This window comes from Sus scrofa, chromosome 11 (assembly GCF_054392235.1).
Source record: "Sus scrofa isolate SSC_HxYL_T2T_F1_AM1 chromosome 11, Sscrofa_HxYL_maternal_Yorkshire_Landrace_v2.0, whole genome shotgun sequence".
Lineage (NCBI taxonomy): Eukaryota > Metazoa > Chordata > Mammalia > Artiodactyla > Suidae > Sus > Sus scrofa.
Genome location: NC_139393.1, coordinates 58,674,747 through 58,697,500, shown reverse-complemented (window position 1 = coordinate 58,697,500; position 22,754 = coordinate 58,674,747). Strand labels below are relative to the sequence as shown.

The window sequence follows — 22,754 nt, the reverse complement described above, 5'->3', positions numbered from 1 at the left end:
TTAATATACTTTTTCATCATTGTATTTATCATAGGGATTTGTGACCTTTGATGTTAATATTATAATTGTTTTGATTTAATATTATATTATAATTGCTTTGTTATAATTATGCTTTCTTACATGGGCACGAATTGTTCAGACAGCATAGTCAATCAGTGAAGTTCATGTGTTCTGGCTGCTCTACAGACTGGTCATTCTATCTCTCCCTCTTTTTGGACCTCCCTCCTCCCCGAGATACAACAATACTGAAATTAAGTCAATTAATAACCCTACAATGTCTTCTAAGTGTTCAAATGAAACTTGAAGCTCGAACATTATCCTTCACTTTGAGTCAAAAGCTAGAAATGATTAAGCTTAGTGAGGAAGACCTGTCCAAAGCCAAGACAGGCCAAAAATTAGGCCTCTTTCTCCAAACAGTTAGCCAGGTTGGGAATGCAAAGGAAAAGTTCTCAAAGGGATTCAAAAGTGCTACTCCAGTGAATACGTGAATGACAAGAAAGCTAAACAGGCTTCTTGCTGATATGGAGAAAGTTTCAGTGATCTGGAAAGAAGATCAAACCAGCCACATCATCCCCTTAAGCCAAAGCCTAATCCAAAGCAAGGCCCTCACTCTCTTCAATTCTGTGAAGGCTGAGAGAGGTAAGGAAGCTGCAGGAGGAAAGTTTGGAGCTAGTAGAGATTGCTTCATGAGCTTGAAAAGGAAAAAGCCATAACATAAAAATGCAAGTTGAAGCAGCAAGTGTGATGTAGAAGCTGCGACAAGTTATCCAGAAGATCTAGCAAAGATAATTAATGAAGGTAGCTACCCTACCTACCTACAACGGATGTTCGATGTAGATGAAACAGCCTTATATTGGAAGAAGATGCCCTCTAGACTTTCATAGAGGAGAAGTCAATGCCTGGCGTTGAAGTTTCAAAGGACAGGCTGACTCTCTAGTTAGGGGTTAATACAGATGGTGACTTTAAGGTGAAGCCAGTGCTTTACCTTTCTGAAAATCCCAGAACCCTTAAGAAATATGCTAAAGATACTCTGCCCGTGCTCTGTAAGTGGAACAACAAAGCCTGGGTGACAGCACATCTGTTTACAACATGGTTTTCTGAACATCTGAACCCCATTGTTGAGACCTGCTGCTCAGGAAAAAAAATTCCCCTGAAATATTACTGTTCCTTGACAATACATCTGGTCACCCAAGAGCTCCAGTGGAGATATACAAGGAGATTCGTGTTGTTTTCATGCTGCTAACACAACATCCATTCTGCAGCCCATGGATCAAGGAATAACTTCAATATTTAAGTCTTATTATTGCAGAGATACATTTTATAAGGTTGTAGCTGCCATAGATAGTGACTGCTCTGATGGATCTAGGAAAAGTCAAATGAAAACCTCTGGAAAGTATACCATTCTAGATGTAAGACCTATGTGATTCACGGGAAGAGGTCAAAATATCAACATCCGTAGGAATTTGGAAGGAATTGATTCTAACCCTGATCAGTCAGCAGCCATCAACATCAAGGCAAGACCCTCTACCAGGAAACATGTTATGACTCACTGAAGACTCAGATAATAGTTAAAATTCTTTAGGAATCAAATATTTGTTAATTAGGAATATGTATATTTTTAGACATGTTATTGCACAACAAATTGTAGTATAGTGTAAACATAACTTTTACCTGTCCTGGAACACCAAAAAATTCATGTGACTCATTTTATTTTGACATTGACTTTATTTCAGTGGTCTGGAACCAAACCCACAATATCTCTGAGGTACGCCTTCATCTTTGAGGCTGTTATATAGACAAAAACAATATAAACCTGATCTAAAAATGCATTTAAGTGTTCCGTGATCCTTAATACATCTCTCATGCAGGAATGGGCTATGAAAGTTGTACCACTTTCAAGAAAGGCAAATTCCCCACCATCTAGGAGGATAAGGATAGACAAAACCTCTAGAAGATAGAACTGGGGTGATGAACCAGAGAGTTTCTCCAAGAGAGCAGAATTGGGACTAATCAAGGAAGTTCCCCTTCCTCTCAGATAAGGGACCTTTCATAATGTCTCTCAAGTGAATTTCAGAAATGCTACACACCAGTGAATGAGTACTGCCCATTCTGCTTCTTTCTGATCGGGGGTATTTGTGCTTATTTCATCTCTGTTACGTATCTACCATTATGTGTGGGGAGGGGAGGTAGAAAATTGGTTATTCTAGACCTTAACTCACTGAACCATACGGAGCCACGTCTCTCACCGTACATTGTCTGGAGATTCCGTGCTCTGAGCAGGATGAATGACTAGATGGGATCTAGGTTGTTTCCCTTACAAAAAAGAATGTCTTCAATATGAGAGAGGAATAGTGGGGAAAACAATGCTTGGTGGTCGGAAGGGTAGACTGGGCTTGTGTCTTCAGCAAAGTTTATTTTTTCGCCTCCTTTTGAACATCCAGAGATGCTACATTTCCCAGGCTCTTTTTCAATTAGGTGTGGCCATATGAATGGGTTCAGGCCAATGGAATGTACCGGAAGTGATAAATAGTCTCCAAGAATAGACTCAAAATCTCCCCACAGTCTTCCACATCCTTTCTCTTACTGTGTCAACCAGCTGGATGGAGAATCAGAGGAGACTCTGAGGCCCTCTGGGATTGTGGAGCCAACAAATGGAAAGAGTGTGGTTCCCTGAAGGGGTGGTTTAGAACGGTGACACCCCCACCCACCACTACCAACGTGCATTGGATGGTGCTGTGAGAAAAAAATAAATCTAAGCATCTCCTCCCCATCCCCAGCCCATCACAGTGGGATAAAGGATCTGACGTTGCCACAGCTGTGGTATAGATCACAAACAGATCAGTTTGGATCTGATCCGTGGCCTGGGAAATCCCTAGGCTATGAGACAGCCAAAGAAGGGGGAAAAAAGTTTTATTGGGCTACGTGCATTGAGATTTTGACATTGTTAGAGCAGGTAGCCTACTTTGACCAACCTCTCTTTCAAGCTGAATTCTGAAAATTAGTCTCCATTTTCCACTCTCACCTCTTACATATCATTTTTATAGTGTAGATTTTGGTACCTAAATATTCTTCAATCATTCTCTCTCTCGCTGTCCCTACTGCCACTGCCTTAATTCAGGTCCTCACAATATTGCATCGGAATTATTGATAGTCTTTTGCTTAATAACACTATGTTCCAGTGCACTGCCTATACTCCTTATCATCGTGGACACTGTTTCCAGCACATTTACCAAAAAACAAATCTCTCTACTGGGTATTCTTTAGTGGGAGTGCCTCAGTGGGTTAAGAACCCGACATAGTGTCCGTGAGCATGCAGGTTCGACCCCTGGTCTCACTCAGCAGCTTGAGGATCCAGTGTAGGTTGCAGATGTGGCTCGGATCCCATGTTGTTGCGGCTGTGGTGTAGCCCAGCAGCTGCAGCTCTGGTTCAGTTCCTAGTCTGGGAATATCCATATGCCGCAGGTAAGGCCATAAAAAAAAAAAAAAGAAAAAAGAAAAAAAGATCCTGCAGTGGCTTCTAAATACCTTCCGAGAAATTCCAAATGTCTTGGCAGGGGCTATGAAGGCTTTCTCAATGTTATCACTGTCTACCTCTCTGGCCTTAACCCTCCCTACTCCTGCATATGCTCTCAGAACTTCTGACATAGGGAAGAGTATTCTCTGGGTCTTCTAATGATGCAGCTCCCTTAAGTGACAGTCTAGAGCCTGATTGCCTGCTTAGGGTGTAAATAAAAAACAGATTCCTGTTCTAAGTTACTCTGGAACCCTCATGCTTTATCCACTGGGACCCTTATTCCTCACTGCTTACTCTTCATGGTTCATCTGTTACCCCATTTCCTTCCCTTGTTTATTGCTAAATCCTTGGTCCATTTTCTGTGCATGTCTTAATTTCACACGTATTTAGAATAGTAACTAATCCTATTTCTCCTAACACTGGTAGGACCCCAGCTGCTTCATCCTTCAAGGCTGTGGAGCTGCCAGTGGCTTTCAGGGTAATGCCCTCCACCGTGCCAGCATCTCCTCTCTCTGCTCCTTCCCAAGACCGTCGAGCCTCCAGCCTCTCTCTCCATTTTCCCACAATGGAAGCTTTGTCTGTGTTCCCCCTCTTTCAGGGGGTTGAGAACAAGACTGGAACATGGGCTTCCTCAAATTTCCATTCCAGCATCCATCCTCTTTACTCCATTCAGAATATGTCCTTGCACTATTTGGCCTGGAAATTCCCAGTCACCTTTAAATCCCAATCCAAATGTTACCTCTTCTGCAAAACTGCCCTTGATCCTCAAAAGCAGAGTTTGACATCTGCTTCTTCAGACTCCCATGGCACTTAATACTCCTATTTTCTCAGTAATTTCATTGTATTTTAACGTTTTGTTTCGTGTCCATTTCCCTCTAGGGAGTCCACTGAGGATAGAATGTTTTCTTCTTCATTCTTGTTTGCATGGTGCCTCGCCCAAGGCAGGTGGTTTCTTGAATAACGAAACTCAAAAAGTCACTAATCCCCAAAATGTAGTTAAGGAAGAATAAAAACAGGGGGATTCAACTTGTCCGCACGGAGTATCAAACACATACTAAACTGGGTCAAAAGACCTGACTTCATCACTCTCTCCAGGAGCAATGAGCAAAGCATCTTAAACTCCCTAGATCCACTCAAAGGATTTTCCAGCGCCACATTCGAGATATCAGCCAGACGTGTTCTTCCTGTTGCGAAAGCAGCAGGGGGATGGGAGCACACACAGCAGTTTATCATGGACAACACCAGACTCTGTACAGCATTTCCTTGGAGTTTGGTGTGGTCTAACTGTAACCAATTCACTTGTCACAGACTCGTAGTTGTAGTAATATTTTGTTCACCAGAATTTTATGCACTATCATCTTCACCCTCTAGTAAAACAAAAACTTCTCGGTTGCCTTCTCTAAAACTCTGTATTTTCATGAACATGCCTTTTTAATTTCATCTGTCTGATCACTGCCCAGCTTCCAAATTAGCAAGAGCTTCTTCAAAGCTTGGGCCCTTTCACTGATAGTTACCTCTGGGTATGTAAACAGGCATACATTGGTTTGAAAAATAAGTGAGTCTAAGTCAGAAGTTAGCTGCTTCGTGAGAAATATCTTACTTGTAGGAGAAAATGGCCCAAGATATTTGGCTTGGTTTAGCCCAACTTGGATAAGGGTCCAAATCTGTCATAACTGATACTTGCTCAAGCTCATACTCAAAGAGCAAGAAACATATGCATGTTATCAAGTCATTATCTCATTACTGCCATCAGTTCTCTCTGTGTGCTGGGCAGCGGCACGTCTGTCTGCTCTCAGCCTGAGAATGAGACCTTAATGCCAATAGTTATCAGGCTGCTGGGAAAAGGGTAAAAGCTAGACTGTGGTAAGATTAAGATTCAACTATCTACACAAGGAAGTTGAGAAAGCTGGGGGGTGGGGGGCAGTGGGAATTGGCCTCGTGTACATGTTGATTTTATGCTCCCCTAACATGCTTTAAACTCTTAATACACACACATAAACAAATACGTCCATTTTTCAGAAAGGCCTGACAGCTCATACACCTAATAAAAAAGATAATTTATAGTCCTAACGACGGACAAGAGTTAGACGTATATCTCGAAGTTCCCACTATCGTTTGAAATGGGTCTTGAAGTTCCTTTAAGTTAATATATAATTTGAAATGTGTCTTCAAGGTCTGGGAATGAAACTTCATCTTGGTTCCCTTTTTATTTTAGGAAGATTTTTAAAATCAAAACAATGTCAGACATATGGCGAAAGGGGATTTGGAACAGTTTTTCTTCTTTCCCACCAGGTCCTAATTATTGGGGATCCTAGATCCTATTTCCTCCTATATCAGCAGGGAGTTGCAGAAATGACACTAGCCAGACTGTGGGAACAAAGACCAAAGTGTGAGTTTTCCATGCATTTTTCTCCATTAAGCCAGAGCCATATAAGACGGTGGAAAGTTCTGCTCTTTTTGGCTCCGTTTTCCCAAATATACACTATCTGTGGTTTAAGATACAAGTCCTATATTTCTCTGAAATTCAAGAAAAGCCAAACACCCCATAAAATTCATTGGTCAGCTAAGCAAATATCTGGTGTCTCAGTGCCAAGGAATATTCAGCAACAAATGTGATAATTGATTTGGATATTTTTAGTCACTCTATTTCCATTCCTTTACATTTAGTATCAGAGCAAAACTAATGAACACACATGTAAACTTTGATATCTTCAAAGACTCTACAGCAGATAGAGATTTTGCTCTCTGATTGACTGAGGTTTTTTTTCAGTTTTTCTTTTTTTTATTAAAGTATAGTTGATTTACACTGTTATTTCTGCTATACAGCAAAGTGACTCAGTCATACATACACACACACACACACCTTATTTTTCTCATGTTATCTTCCATCATGGTCTATCACAAGAGATTGGATATAATTCCCTATTCTATACAGTAGGACCTCACTGCCTGTCCATTCTAAATGTAATAGTTTGCAGCTCCTAAATCCCAGCTCCCAGTCCATCCCACTCCCCTGACCCTCAGCAACCCCAAGTCTGTCCTCCGTGTCTGTAATCTGTCTCTATTCTGCAGATAGGTTCATTTGTGCCAGATTTTATATTCCACATATGTGATATCATGTGGTATTTGTCTTTATCTTTCTGACTGACTTCACTTAGTATGAGACTCTCTAGTTGCATCCATGTTGCTGTAAATGGCTTTACTTGGCTCTTTTTATGGCTGAGTAGTATTCCATTGTATATATGTACCACATCTTCTTAATCTACTCATCTGTCAACGGACATGTAAGTTGTTTCCAGGTCTTGGTTGCTGTGAATAGTGCTGCTATGAACATACAGGTGCATATATCTTTTTGAATTGTAGTCGTGTCCTGATTGACTTTCAAATCCCTGAAACTAATTTCTTTTTTCAATACAGTGTGGTGATATATTCGAGGAGGTGGGGGGAGGATAAAAGGTAAATAATACTCAGATATCTCTAGCATGAATAAAATTCTAAAATAGAGTTGCCAGTCACAACCTCTCACCCCCTAAATTCTTGAGGTCATTAATGGTTGTTGCAAATTCTTTGCTCTTACTCCCATTGAGAGTTACAGCCTAATTCCCCTATCCTTGAACTGGGACTAGCCTTGATATACCAATTGATGAGTGGAAGAAGGCAATTGGGTGGTTCTGGCACCTTTGAGACTAGGAGATTAAAAAGCCTGGTAGACCTTTGGAACCCTGGATGGGGGAGCCCAGAGCCACCGTGTAAGAAGTCTGACTACCTGGAGGCCACCGTGCCGTGAGAAGCTCAAGCCAGGTGAAGGGGTGCTGAGGGGTGAGACATTGCAGACCCTTCTGAGGCCAAGGAGCAATCAAATATGTGGGTGAAGAAGCCACTGATAAGTGGATTCTCTAGCTCAAAATGCCTCAGCTGATGCCAAAAACACACAAACTGTTCACTGAGCCCAGATCAGAAACTCTTGAGCAAAATAAAAGGGCTAGTTTAAGATATCAGCTTGTGGGGTTGGTTTGATATACAGCAATAGATAAAATGGAACAGAGTCTGGTACCTATATACCCTCTTTTGTGGTAGAACATGATGATAGATAATATAAGAAAGAAAATATGAGAAAAAGAATGTACATGTATGATTGAGTCACTTTGTTGTACAGCGGAAATTGACTCAACATTGTAAATCAACTATACTTTTTAAAAAATTGTAAAAAGAGGGAAACAAAATAAACAGGTAAATGAAAAAAAAAATATGTTAGGGATTATCCTGCTGTAGGTAAAGTGAAAAAAAGAAAAAAAGGATAGGAGTCCCAAGGAGTGCGTGATTTTATTTATTTGTTGCTTTTTAGGGCCCATTTGCAGCATATGGAAGTTCCCAGGCTAGGGGTCACATCAGAGCTACAGCTGCCGGCCTATACCGCAGCCACAGCAACATAGGATCTGAGCTGCATCTGCGACCTACACCACAGTTCATGGCAACACTGAGTCGGGAACCCACCGAGCAAAGCCAGGAATCGAACCCACATCCTCATGGATGCCTGTGAGCCCACGTAGATTTCCCACAAACAAGGACATTCTCCTACCTAACTTTAATATCACCATTCAATGATGAAAATAACATTGGCACGTATCTACACTTAATTCTTAAACCAGATTCAAATTTCTCCAATTAACGAATACAATTTCTGTAGGAACGGTATGAGCTTTCATTTACTAAGTACCTACACTTCTTTCCCAGACACTGTTCTGGCCAGCATTCTAGGCAGATGCAATCCTTCAGGGAGCAAAACGGATAAAGATCCCTGCCCTTGTGGAGCTTATATTCTGGTAGAATGCAAAGAGGAACCGATTCAAAAATGGCAATTAACTAAATTACAGAGTACATTAGATTGATACAAGTAACTATTATGGGGGGAAAAAAGTGGAAGAGGATAAAGGGATCCAACGGTAGGGACAGAAGGGTGTAATTTAAACCAAGGCAGTCAGGGTTGGCCTCTGACACTTTTCTCCAAAATCTCTAGAAGTCGTGAAGGAAGCCAGGCATTTGCCAACAGCGGGAGTGTCACAGGTAAGCGTGAGTAAAGCACAATGAATGATTGGTGAGATGCAGGCAATAATGCAAGAATAGCAAAGACATTTAGGTTTCTATAGGGACTTTGTCTTTGATTAAGAATGAAATCAGGAGTTCCCATTGTGGTGCAGCAGAAACGAATCCAACTAGTAACCATGAGGTGGTGGGTTCAATCCCTGGCCTCGCTCAGTGGATTAAGGATCCAGCATCACCGTGAGCTGTGGTGAAGGTCACAGACACGGCTTGAATCCTGTGTTGCTGTGGCTCTGGCGTAGTCTGGCAGCTGTATCTCTGATTGGACCCCTAGCCTGGGAACTTCCATATCCCACAGGCATGGCCCTAAAAAGCAAAAAAAAAAAAAAAAAAAAAAAAAAAATGAAATGGTGTGTGTATGTTTATGTATACATATGCATGTAATATACTATTCAGCTACAAAAAAAGAATGAAATAATTCTATTGACAGCAACATAGATAGACTTAGATTATCATACCCAGTGAAGTAAGTCAGACAGAGAAAGACAAATAACATATGACATCACTTATATGTGGAATCTAAAATATGGTACCAATGAACTTATTTACGAAACAGAAACAGACTCACAGACATAGAAAACAAACATATGGTTACCAAAAGGGGAAGAAGGTCGGCGAGGGATAAATTAGGAGTTTGGGATTAACAGATATACACTACTCTAGATAAAAACAGTAGTCAGTGTCCCAGAGTTCCCGTCATGGCTCAGCAGTAAAGAACCTGACTAGGATCCATGAGGATGTGGGTTTGATCCCTGGCCTCACTCAGTGGGTTAAGGATCCAGCGTTGCCTTGAGCTGTGGTGTAGGTCACAGGTGTGGCTCAGATCCCGTGTTGCTGTGGCTGTGGTGTAGGCTGGCAGCTGTAGCTCCAGTTCAGCCCTTAGCCTGGGAACTTCCATGTGCCACGGATGTGGCCCTAAAAAGACAACAAATTAAATTAAATTTAATTTAATTTAAAAAATTAAATAGTACTCAGTATCCTGTAATAAATCATAATGGAAAAGAAAATGAGAAACGATAACCGAATCACTCTGCTGTACCTCTGAAACTAACACAACATTGTAAATAAACTATATTCCAATAAACATAAATAAAAGGGTGAAATCAGGATTCACTGCAGAATTTTCAGCTGAGAAATGACAGGAGTGTCTGGTCAGAAGGACCGGCTGCCATGCCGAGAAAGGGGTTGTTGGGGAGCAACGGTAGATGCAAAGGGACCAGGTAAAGGCAATTAGAGTTATTCAGGTAAGAGATGATGGGGGCTTGTCAATGGCAACACCAAGGGGAAGGGGAAAGAGATGCCGACCCTGAATACTTCGAAGATGTAAGACGGAAAAGGCACCTATGTAGGGGTCCAGGAGAGAGATGAGACATGAGTGATGGAGAGAGATCTTTAAGGCGGTAGCAAGGAAAAGGCAATCCAGACAAACCAAGGAGGGTCAGGGCCACCACATGAGTGACCTCCATGGACACAAAGCGTGTGGCACCCCGGGGGCAGCAGAGACCTGGAGCAGGTGGTTCAGAACTCCGGGGAGCAGTAGCAGAGAAACCAGACCCACGCAGCTTACAAGAATCTTTATCCTACGTGTCCGTCTGCCGAAATGAATCGCAGAATTGGAAAGATCTGGCGTGATGCTTTTTGCCCTAAATTCTACATCAAAACTAGTGAGCTAGCTTCCCGGCTGGCAAAAGCTCACAGCTTCCTTGCGTTTATTGTGGTGGTTGGTCTGTGCCACTTTCACACCAGAACCGTGCAAGTGGGAAGGAAAAGAAACCATGAAGGGCCGGAAGCAATTCCAAAGCAGAAATGGAAAACTTCACCACATACATCAGCCCCACTGAGAGCGCTCTTCGTCCCAGTTGAGATTCTCGCTTCCGCTTTGGGGCTTCTTGACCTTCTCAAAGATTCAGAAGCATTACTGGCTCAAGCTCGTGCGTGATATGCTGGGATCTCCCCTCGTACATCTAGCAGGTATTTATGTTTGGGGAAATCTTTTTACTTAATACCCGTCTAGTTAATACGGCGAGGTTGTGAGCTACATGACATAACATGGACGTGGGTGTGAACACAAATGTCCTTTGCACGGTTTTCCACTGGCTTGCCCCCCGCCCTCCAGAGAGGCAGAATCGGGGCTATGCGGCTCCAAACAGCTGCCGCTGAATGAAGGAAGAAGAAACGAGGCGCTAGAGCGGAAGGGCCAGATGCCACCTTTGCCTCTACTCTTTTTTTTCCTTTCCCCAAGGAAAGAAGCCAATCGACCCTGTTCTCTGAAATCTCCAGACACGGTCAGACACTAACATTTCAAATATTCCAGAAAGCCTCTTTTGGATTATGAAAATGCTAAGAAGATCCTCGAATTTAGGATAACTTTCATTAAAATGAGATAGATGACATAAAGTGGGGGGAGGTGTGGCGGAGCGGATTTATTTCCAGTATCAGAATTAACATTCTCCGGGCAGAAAATGTGCTCTCCATTTTCCTCCTCCCCCCATAGTCCCTCAGTCACACAGTCCTGTATTAACCTTTCTTTATGAGTGTCTCTGGAATTGCTTTTCCATTCCTAGTCTCTACCTCGATGCCCCGGCACCCTTTACTCTCGGATGGCAGCGGGGGTCCCAGATCTGACTTTCTATGTCAATTCTTTCCCCTTCACCCTGGCTTCCAAATGAATCTTCCTAAGGCGCTTTCACCCCTGCTCTGACACCTTCCATAATTCCCCAGTGCCCACAGAATGAAGCTCAAAAGCTGGACAGAGCTGCCCCCTGGTGGCCACCTGCTGACTCACTGTGCTTGATTCTAGACTCAACCTAGGCTTCAGGGAATCATGGTTTCTCATGGAAGGTGGAACACCTTTGGACCTTCTAGAGGAGACCAAAGGTAGTAAATTAAGAAGGTAGAAAGAAGCCTTCACTTTCACATCTCTGGAAAAGAGCACCCATGAGGAATAACGTTATGTTCCCAAGGAGACGCTGGTCTTCCCATAGGGCTTTTCTAGCAAAGCTCACCACGTTGAGATGAAGCCTTCATTATTTCCACCCTTGAGTACCATACTAACCGGGGACTTTTCTGGACAAAGCAGAAATGAGAATTCCCCAATTTACAGTTTAATTGCCCTCTCAACCTTATTTCCTAAAAGTACGTTATAAATTAAGATTCCATTCTTGGAACGGAACATAAAAGAAAATCCCTAAATTAATAAGAAAATAACTTAAAAACACAGAATTTGCTGTTACACACATTACAAATGTAAAACCAAACACTTAATGTCATTGCTTAAGTGTTCCTTTGGGGGGTATTTTTCTTTTTGTGGTCTGGACGGGCTAATGCGTCTTAGAATATAAGTTTTAATGTGGAAGTATTTGGGTCTCAGTTTCAGCTAAGGTCTTAATACGAGTAAGTGCCAACCACTCCAACATTCACAAATATAATCTTTCTGCTGCATTAGCGGAGTAAGTGGCTGAAAGTAAAAGCGGTTGTGACATTAATCCTTCCAAAAACCTATACATTTGTTTAAAGTACACAAAGGCTACCATTAGAAAGCCAAGAGGCACTGGCACTTGGAGAGAGGCTCTCTTTAGAGAAAATGGTAGCCTCGCCAAGCTTCCATGTTCTCCTGCTGTGAGAGTGGGATGGGAGTGTGATCTTGTCACCTCACCTCACGCTTCACTATGTGAAGACTTTGAGGAGACCATTCAGAGCCTGAAATGGGTCCTCTGAGGTTTAAGGGACAGAGCAGACTGACGTGTCCCAGTCACCTGAGTGAGCCAAAGGACAAGAGGCTGGCAGGCGCAGCAGAATACAAGCATTTTGAAATAGAGCATCATTCCTGTGGATAGAGGGTCTCAAGTGTGACTTTCTCATACACCCGAAGTGGGTGACAAGCAAGTGAGCGGCAGAGGAGTCACCTTGGATTGAGTCCTGTGCCAGAAGACCTCCCAGAAGGACAAAGAAAGATCAGCAGAAAGCTCCTAGAGGAATTGCTGGAATTATTGGGAAATGACAACCAAATCCTGAACCATCCTGACAGAAGACACAGTCATCCACATCCAAGGACACTCATGGATAAGACCCAACGCAATGCTGGGGGATGGAGGGATCTCTTCAAAGAACCCAAACGCCCCTGAGATGTTGCCATGGTCCGTGTAAATCCTCATCATGTCAGAGACATTCGAGAACAATCCCTTTCTCAAAAACCTAAAAATAGAAGTACTGTAGGACCCAGCAATTCCACTCCTGTGTACGTACCAGAAAGAAAAAAGACTAATTTGAAAAGATATATGCACCCCAATATTCATAGCAGCATTATTTACAATTGCCAAAATATGGAAGCAAACCAAGTGTCCATCAACAGATGAATGGGTAAAGAAGATGTGTCTCTGTGTGTGTGTATGTGTGTACACACATGCATACATACATACACACACACACAATGGAATACTACTCAGCCATAAAAAGAATGAAACTGTGCCACTTGCAGCAACATGGTTGGGCTTAGAGGGCATTACGCTAAGTGAAATAAGTCAGACAGAGAGAGACAAATAGGTTATGTTATCGCTTCTATGTGGAATCTAAAAAAATAGCAAACTAGGGAAAATAGTTTGAAAATAACAAAAAAGAAGCAGAGAACAAAATAGTGGTTACCAGGGGGAAAAGGCAGGGGAGAGAGACACAGGGGTAGTGGGGAAAAAGTTATAATGGGATTATATGAAATCATGTGTACGAAACTTATGAAAATTACAAAGCACTGTAGAAGTTAAAGAAACTTTCACTCAATTAAAAAAGGGGAGGGGGGAGTTCCACTGTGGCTCAGTGGTTAACCCAACTGGTATCGATGAGGACAAGGGTTAAATCCCTGGCCTCACTCAGTGGATTAAGGATCTGGCATTGCCATGAGCTGTGGTGTAGGTCACAGACACAGCTCGGATTTGTCATTGCTGTGGCTATGGCATAAGCAGGCAGCTACAGCTTCAATTCAACCCCTAGCCAGGGAACCTCCATTATGCCGCGGGTGCCTCCCTAAGAAGACCAAAAAAAAAAAAAAAAAAGACATCTCCTCTGCTGCCTCCACCTCTTCTTCTCCCCACCGCCTTGGTTAGCTCTAGAAAAGTCAGCACAGTGGCCAGGGGACAGGAGGCACTAGGCATAGAAAGAGAGAATGAAGTAATCACGCCCCCTAGTCCCACTGCAGTTAGCTAGACAAATTTCTCAACTTAGACTCTTAGTGATCAAAAATGACTAGAGGGGTTTGTATTATTGAAAGTGACAAAAAAAAAAAAAAATGGAGAACAGACTTGTGGTTGCCAAGGGGGAGGGGAGGGGGATGGATTGGGAATTTGGGGTTAATTGATGCAAACTATTGCCTTTGGATTGGATAAGCAATGAGTTCCTGCTGTGTAGCACTGGGAATTATGTCTAGTCACTTTTGATGGAGCATGATAATGTGAGAAAAAATAATGTATACATGTTAAAAAAAAAAAAAAAAAAGAAAGTGACCAAAAAGTCATGAGCTTACTCATTTCATTTGGAAGCAGAAATATAACATTCAATTGTCCTAAAAATTTGAGCAGATTGTCTTGAAATTTCACTGTCAGTGTTTATGAATGGTGGACACTGGTGGTGTGAGGGACAGTTCCCATGTAATTCAATTCAGATTTATCCACTTCAAGAATTCCCTGTTCCTCTGTTGGAGTAAGTCCTACCTATTTCAAGTATAAGTGTTTTATGGTTGCTTGGTTTTGTCGTTGTTGTTTTGGGGAGGTGGTTTTTTGGCCACACCCACAGCATGAGGAAGTTCCCAGGCTGGGGACTGAACCAGCACCAAAGCAGTAACCAGAACCACAGCAGCGACAACACTAGATTCCCCCACTGAGCCACCAGGGAACTCCCTGTGGTTGCTTGTGAAGTTATAATTCCAGATATTTTATAACACAAGGATTTATGTATCATCCAGAAAAAAATTCTGGTCACCTCGAAGAAAATGATTTTAATATATCTCAATTATGACTCATGCAGTGAATGTAAGACTTGAAACTTGACAAAAAGTTGTTTTCTCCTTGTTTTTGAATAGCAGATTTTTTTTTTCCCACATGTGTCTGAACATGTAAGAACAAAATCTGCTTGATTTATCTGTACTCTAAGAACATTCTCCTCGAGTCTAGAAATGTAAACCGCAGCTCTTGGATCGTGGCCACCTTGAGCTCACAGTTAATGGCAGGACTGATTATGAATCTTGCCTTAACCCTGTTGTTATATGACTTACCATGAGTTATGGCGGATTCAACCTCTCAGCTCTAAGAAACCTCAGTTATCATTAGGGCTCACAGGTACCCATGTACTAATGATACGCAGAAAACCACTAGGGGGTCTGCGACCACTCCCTTTGCCCCTGCCGTTGGTATAATACGTAGCAAGCATCTGCTGAATGCCAGGATATATGGGGTACAGTTGGACAGAGGTGCTGGATAGTAAAGAGAACTTTGCTACTGCACAGCACAGGCAACTATGTCCAGTTTCCTGGGGGTAGAACATGATGGAAGATAGTAGGAGAAAACGAACGTATTGATACGTGTTGGGTCACTTGGCTGTACCGTGGAAATTGACACAGTCTTGCAAATTGACGACACTTTGATTTTTTAGGAAGGAAATTTTTGCGTAGAAATTTTAAAAGAGAGAGAACTGTGCTAGGAAGTTTAATTTTCACCCAGCATCTGTCATTCACCAGACCAAGTGAGGCGATGAAACTGGTTTCCTTTCCTTCTACATGTATTTGAAAGGAGGAGTGTGCGCTTTCAAATACAACTACTACCCTGTCTGGAATTTGCGTAGCACTGGTTTATCTACTAGATTATAATATCTGTAAGGAAACGCGATTGACACTTTTTTTTCACCAGCCAAAGACATGGGGAATGTTGATCCTGCTAGGCTGAGTATAGGAGCAAATCAATAATCCAACTAAAATATAATTCAAACCAAAGGGCAGTAGGTGATCAAGACAGGTAGGTCAAATGTGGCCCGAACTGTAAAGGTTTGGACAGACACGTCCGGCTATCTCACCGTGATAGAGTAAGGAGGACTGGAGTTAGCCATCTGCCTTCATTTTAGAAAGACATCAAGCAGACCAAACATGTGAAAACGCAATGCTTTTTCATACTTCAGGCAGCAGGTGGTGTAGGACAGTGCTCATTGAGAGAAAGGAAGCAGGGTGACTCCACAAGGGACCCTTAGGATCTCAAAGCCTAGAGAGGGTTTTTCCAGCACAGCCAAGGGAGAGGAAGGCCAGAAGGAGCTTGAGTGATCCCCTGAGGGGAGGACAGAGAGGAACATCAGGAGACCAGAGTGGCTAGAATGAGCAGAGCAGAGACTGCCAAGGAGAGTGGAACGCAGACAGAAAGCCAGCTCACGAATCAGCAGAGGCGCGCTTGCTGGAGGACGGCCTGTGAGGACACGACCGAGGCTGGAAGAAGAACCACTTGAAAAGTTCCTCTTCCCGCCAACCAGAGGGAAAAGACCTCATCTTACCAGAAGCGAGGAGCAGAGCCTTCAGAAGGTATTACCTTAGCAGTGCTGCCAAATGAGGCCCAGACTCCAGGCTACTCCGGACCTGCCTAAGAACGCTTAAAAGCAAGCCTCAAAAGGATCAAGCTGATGCCAACCCAACTTAATTGCACCCCAGAGCAAGGCCCAGAAATATTTAAAGTAGTACCAAAAGAAAAAAGAAAAAAGAAAAATCCAGCACTTGACATTGTAAAAATCACAATATCTGGCATATAATAAAAAATGATCAGGCATGCAGAGAGGCAAGAAAACATGACCTGTGACCAAGAAAAAAAATTAATATCTTAATCATTTTGGATAATTGGTACTTGTTTCCGGAAGGGGAGAGTGTGGGGGCCCAAGGGTGAGCAATAAAGGATTTTAATAAAAGACATTAAAAAAAAAAAAGAATCTCTGTTGAAAAACTTAGGCAGAAATCTAGAAATTAGGTAAGGTCCTTCTCAGAAGCTGCTGTTCTCAAATAAGGAAGATGCTAGATCTGTCTTAAATGTATGAACCTTGGGGCTTGCATATGGCAAACCAGGAAGAAAAAGGTGTTTAAAGGCTCCATTGTTTTTACATTAACATAACAGAGAAGAATGTTATCATCAGCCAACAAAGGAAAGCCAAAGATGATAAGATCAGCCTTGGATGTGCTGAGTGTGAGGTCATCCTGGGTCACATGGAGTTGAAGACTGGCCATAGGAGACTGGAAAAAGATGGAAAGAGCAAAGTCAATGGTGCCAGCAACTCTGCCCCAGGCTCTTCCTGCTTTCTGGAGTCGGAAGCCCCAAGGCATGTGGCTTTGATGCTATCCTATATGTTGCTGAGTCATCCAAGTTAAATCCAAAGAGGAAACCCCATGCCACAGCACCGCGCTATGGGAAAATTAGACTGAGTTCTGCATAACCTGAAACTTTGCAGGGAATTTCCCCTAAAATCAGGTTTCCGGGAAAGCATGCAAATGCATGGCTTGCATCCTTGGCCACAGCCTGTGGACTCATGCAGTGACGGTGGCTCTTCCTCTCTGGGCCCTGGTCTGCATCTCCTGCTCCCCGTGCCCTCAGGCAGCTTCAGCCCCCTTGGCAAACCAGCTTCCAGGCAAGTTCCATCCCACCGGGGCCTCATGGCTCCTTTCCTTCTCAACCTGTGCACAGTGAAATTATTTCCAGTAAAGCAAGTACCCTCCGAGGGTGTATACTTCACGCTTTCACCCAGGGCCCCACTGCCTGGCTAGGATATTCCAAACTAGGGAACTGGCATTGTCTCTGAATCTCTGTTTTATCAAACAACATGTGTCCACCTTCACCTGATGGCTGTCCGGGAGAATCACCAGCCCTAAATGTCAGATGTCATTTGCTTTAGTCACTGTTCAGTCCATATTGTAGAAATAAAAAGTGCTATGACATCCAAAGCTTCATTTCTCCTTCACAATCCTTTCTGTGGAAAATACATTGTCTCTCAGTGACTATCAGCCTGGAATCATACAACCAGAGACTATATCTATTCGTCTCCACAGCAATCCTATGTATTCTATTTTGTGCATGTTTAAAAATATCATTCTGAGAAGATAGCTAGAGGTTTCATCAAGCTTCCAAAAGCATCTATGGCACAAGAAAGGTGATGAGGGAGTTCCCGCCATGGCTCAGCAGTAACGAATCCAATTAGTATCCATGAGGATGTGGGTTCAAGCTCTAGCCTCACTCAGTGGGTTAAGGATCTGGTGTTGCTGTGAGCTGTGGTGTAGGTCACAGACGTGGCCCAGATCCCGCATTGCCATGAGCTGTGGCGCAGGCCAGCATCTGTAGCTCCAATTCACCCTCTAGCCTGGGAGCCTCCATAGGCTGCAGGTGCCACTCAAAAGAAAAGAAAGGTGAAGAAACCCAACAAAGCCAATTGTCTCTGCAAAGCTCTATTCTTGGACTCATTAATGTGATTGAAACACTGACCACCTAGTTAAGTGTCAGGTCGTTTGTGGGAGGAAGGGAGAGTAACAAGATGGATAAGGCATAGTCCTGGGCAGTCCATGTCTGCTTTGGGAGAATAAGCCATATACATGAAGTCCACATAAAAGCTGGACAAAATCACTTTCCACCATATTCCTCTGTTATATTTTCTTCCTAGATCCGATAATAGTCGACATTATCTCATCTGTTTCCACTTTACTTGTCTCTTATTTATTGTCTGTCTCTCCCACCAGAAGGTCTTATTCACTAAACCTCCAGACCTAGAACCATGTCTAGCTCATAAAGGAAACTCAATAAAGATGTGATGTTTATATGCATGGATAAGCAGATAAAGGAACAGAGAGACTAGAGCACCTCTAAGTCTAAGCCAGGCAATATCATGCAAAAAACAAGAAACAAAAAAAACCTTCTGACTCCTCATTTCTAAGTATCCATTTCTTTTTTTTTTTGGGGGGGGGGTCTTTTCTAAGGCCGTACCCACAGCATATGAATGTTCTCAGGCTAGGGGTCTAATCAGAGCTATACCAACCAGACCAAGACACAGCCTCAGCAACGCAGGATCCAAGCCACATCTATGACCTACACCACAGCTCAAGGCAATGCCAGATCTTTAGCCCACTGAGAGAGGCCAGGGATCGAACCCGAAACCTCATGGTTCCTAGTCGGATTTGTTTCTGCTGCGCCATGATGGGATCTCCTTATTTCTTTTTTTATTATAGCTGATTTACAATGTTCTGTCAATTCCTGCTGTATAGCAAAGTAACCCAGTCACACATATATACACATTTTTTTCTCACATTATCCTCATGTTCCATCACAAGTGACTAGATATAGTTCCCAGTGCTATACAGCAGGATCTCATTGCTTATCCATTCCAAATGCAATAGTTTGCATCTACTCACCCCAGACTCCCAGTCCATCCCCCTCCCTCCTCCTTGGCAACCACAAGTCTAGTCTCCATGTCCATTAGTTTGTTTCTTTTCTGTAGATAAGTTCCTTTGTGCCGTATATCAGAGTCTAGATATAAGTGATATCATATGGTGTTTGTCTTTCTCTTTCTGACTTACTTCACTTAGTATGAGAGTCTCTAGTTCCATCCATGTTGCTGCAAATGGCATTAGTTTGTTCTTTTTTCTGGCTGAGTAGTATTCCATTGTGTATATATACCACATCTTCTTAATCCATTCATCTGTTGATGGACATTTAGGTTGCGTCCATGTCTTGGCTATTGTGAATAGCACTGCAATGCACATTTCTCTCCCAAAAGCCCACAGTGAGAGAAACTACTTCGATTCTCTCCTACTCTCTCTCTCATCTAGGGACTTCCCTTCACCCCATCCTATGTTCCCTTCCTTTATCTTCCTGTAGCCCATGCCCACCCTGCTGTCCATGAGTGACCATCCTTACCAGGCAGCTGCTGGAAATGTCACTCTTCTCCCAAGAAGCTACAGCCCCTGGGATTTCTGATGGACGAATTCTCTTTGCCACACATACTTGAAAAAGCTAAATTAAGAGCCTAATGCCGAGCAGCACATCTGACTTCAAAGCAGGGAAGGATCAGCAGGCCCTGGAGTTGTCAAGAAAAGCTTCATGGCAGGAGTGTGACTTGAGCTGCTGTTTGAAGGATTAGGTTTCCAGGAGTTCCTACCGGTGGCCTGTCCCGGGACGGGGCCCCATGCAGCACAGATCAACATTTGTGGCACTTACTGGCTGACAAGCCACACTGTGGGAGAAGGGAGTTGGAGCGACTCTTTAAACAGGCCCAGAAGGATCCTCAGCACTGTAGGTCCATTCACAGCTTTAGTTCAAATAAAACTGAACTTGAAATTCTCTGAGTAAATTCATCACCTCTCAAACACTTATCCCTTCAGCAAACCGTGGCATATTCCCTGATTTATGAAATCTTTAGAAGGTGCTAAAGGGCCTGGAGGAGGATATTCAGTTGCAAATTCCTTAGTGCCTCCCTCTCTGGGGCTCTAGCCTGTCAGGAATACGAATATTGGGCATTTGACTAGGAGCCCCCCTGCAAGGTACTCAGAAATTCTTCACACATATTATCTTACTATAATTCTTCCTTAGAATTTTGCATTTTTAAAATGCCGTAGGGGATTTCTCATTGTGGCTCAGCAGTAACAGTATCCTGACTAGTATCCACAGGGATGCAGGTTCGATCCCTGGCCTCGCTCAGTGGGTTAAGGATCCAGCCTTGCCTTGAGCTGTGGTGTAGCTAGCTGACACAGCTCACTCAGATCTGCTGCTGCTGTGGCTGTGATGAGAGAAGGCTGGCAGCTGCTGTTCCAGTTTGACCCCTAGCCCAGGAATTTCCATATGCCACAGGTGCAGGCCTAAAAAAGCAAAATTAATTAATTAATTTTAAAATATTTTAGGAAGGCTTCCTGGCCCTTCTAACATTTCCTCAGGTTCTATTCCCCAAAGTACCCCCCATGTGACCTCATAATACTTGCCCCTACAACCATTAGAATCACTCTTTTCTTTCCAAGGGACCATGTTTTAAATACCTAGGCATTGTCTGAGCTAAGTAACCTCACAAACTGACAAGAGTATTTGTCAAACCCAGGTTGGTCTCTCGAAAAGTAGAGAAGTTCCTAAAGAAAGTGACTAAATCAAGATTGTGGGTGGGAAGTGGGACAAGAGGGGATAAAAGTTTCTGACCATAAAAAGGGGAGAGGGCAAGACGGGTGGGCAGCAAGGTGGCGGAGCGGAGTCAGGGGAAGCAAGGGGATAAATGGCCAAAAAGAAAGAGATGGTCCCCAAGCCCAAGCTGAGCTTTTCAGACGCAGCGTAGGTGGAGCCACCTTGAGTGCTCCGCAGCCGTCCAAGAAGTAATGAAGGCAGAAGTTGCCCTAGAACTCAGGTCCTTGGCGATAACTTTAGAAAATACATAATAAGGATTTTAGCCATAAACAAGACTGAGAGAAAAATTAACCCTGATTCTTCCAGCATCTCAACAAAGCTCGGCTACATAGTCAGTAGAGAATACAGCAAAGTTCTAATCTTCCCTCCATAATCTTGGACGTCATTTCCAAGGATAATTCACACAAGCCTGCGCTCTCCAGCTTCCAGCCCTCCTGGAATTCCTGCTGGAAGCTGAGTGGCCTCTCTGCTTTCCACTCTCAGCAGCTCAGACCCGCTTCTGCCCTCCTCTGCAGTCTCAGCCTGGTCCATCCCGCCGTTTTCAGCCCCAGTGTGGGTGCCCACGGTGCCCCTTTCCTCCTGAAGACCGGGGGCTAGTTCTCCATCCAGAGGCACAAGTCACCATTCCCCTGCTCCGTTTCATCAGCAACTGAGTGGGTGGCCCTGAAATTCATCATTCTTCCAAATGTACGTGCTTTAAAATTATTTCTTTTTTCAAGGCGGCATCTGCTCCTTGGGAACAGATGAAAGTTCCCAGGCTAGGGGTCCAATTGGTGCTGTAGCTGCTGGTCTACACCACAGCCAGAGCAATGCCAGATCCCAGCCACATCAGCTCGCGGCAACATGGGACATTTAATCCACTGAGCAAAGCCAGGGATCGAACCTGCATCCTCACTGACACACTGTCGGGTTCTTAACCCACTGAGCCCCAACGAGAACTCCTAAAAGTAATTTTTAATTCCTAAAATCTACCTCAGATGTAATCTGTACCTCTCTCATATAAGGTGTCTCTTTCTCCATTTAGTAAAGTAAGCCAGACACATTCTGTTCAAAGAGAGGCAGAAGGACTATTTCCCTAACACGTTACACTCATTTGTAGCTGTTTTCACTCTGAATAAAATAAATACCCTGAATCCTCTCTTTTCCATTCCACAACGTGTACCACAGCTCTGAGCATCTTTTTTGGAAAATAAAATACCCATCTTGGTTCTCTCCAGACTTCTTTTTTAGCTGGATGTGTTTAAAATCTTCATGAAAATATAAACAAAAGCTACAGCTTCTTTCCAGAACTATGTATTTTCAAGCAAGTGACTTGCCCCAAATAGGGAACCCAGAATAATGAAACATGTGTTTGGCTCCCTGTCAAAAGAAATACTGCTTTCCTGTTCCTCTCACTGCCAGTCCCTGAGCCAAGCATTGATCCCTGGGGATCTGTGAAGTTTCCACATCTCACTTACTTTAGAGCTTAAGGGAAGGGATCGTTCTAAATTACCCAGTGTTAAGTGATCAGTTTAGGTAAAGAGCTGTCACTTCTTCATTAGACTCATTCTCTGGAACTGAGTTATTACTCTCTTCCAATCACCTTCATATTTTTTGACTTGATGCAAAGATTAATCGAATACTATGATAAACTGTGAAATAAAACAAACTGCTCTCTTTCTTTCTCCACCAATAAATCGCCTTGTCTTCCTGAATTACATTTTGTCACTAAAACTAAAGATTCTTCCCATAGTCATTCATCAAGTTAATTACGCCATGCTGCGTGGTGGAGGGGGCATTCAACTCAGTCAAAACACCTTGGTTCTATTCCAGAATCTGCTTCTAATTATGCAGTTCTAATTCCACCGGGTCTCAATTTCCTCATTAGTAAAATGAGCAAGGCAGGCTATACGGTTACCCCACTCTCTGCAAACTTCATTATTCATCCATCCAGTATCTTTTGAAAACCTACTGTCTGCCGAGCACAGTGTTGGACACTGGATATA

General features: G+C 43.1%; 1 protein-coding gene and 1 long non-coding RNA gene across 2 annotated transcripts in view; one reads left to right on the top strand and one right to left on the bottom strand.

The window, feature by feature from the left end:
• The window catches only part of LOC146398652 (uncharacterized), an 11,044-nt gene extending 10,062 nt beyond the window's left edge, over window positions 1-982 (top strand). Inside the window, exon 3 of the mRNA XM_084982493.1 lies at window positions 1-982. This exon is cut by the window's left edge and continues 958 nt beyond it. The gene's annotated coding sequence lies outside the window, so the exon portion shown is untranslated.
• The window catches only part of LOC146398651 (uncharacterized), a 398,471-nt gene that overhangs the window by 363,012 nt on the left and 12,705 nt on the right, over window positions 1-22,754 (bottom strand). The window lies entirely within an intron of this gene.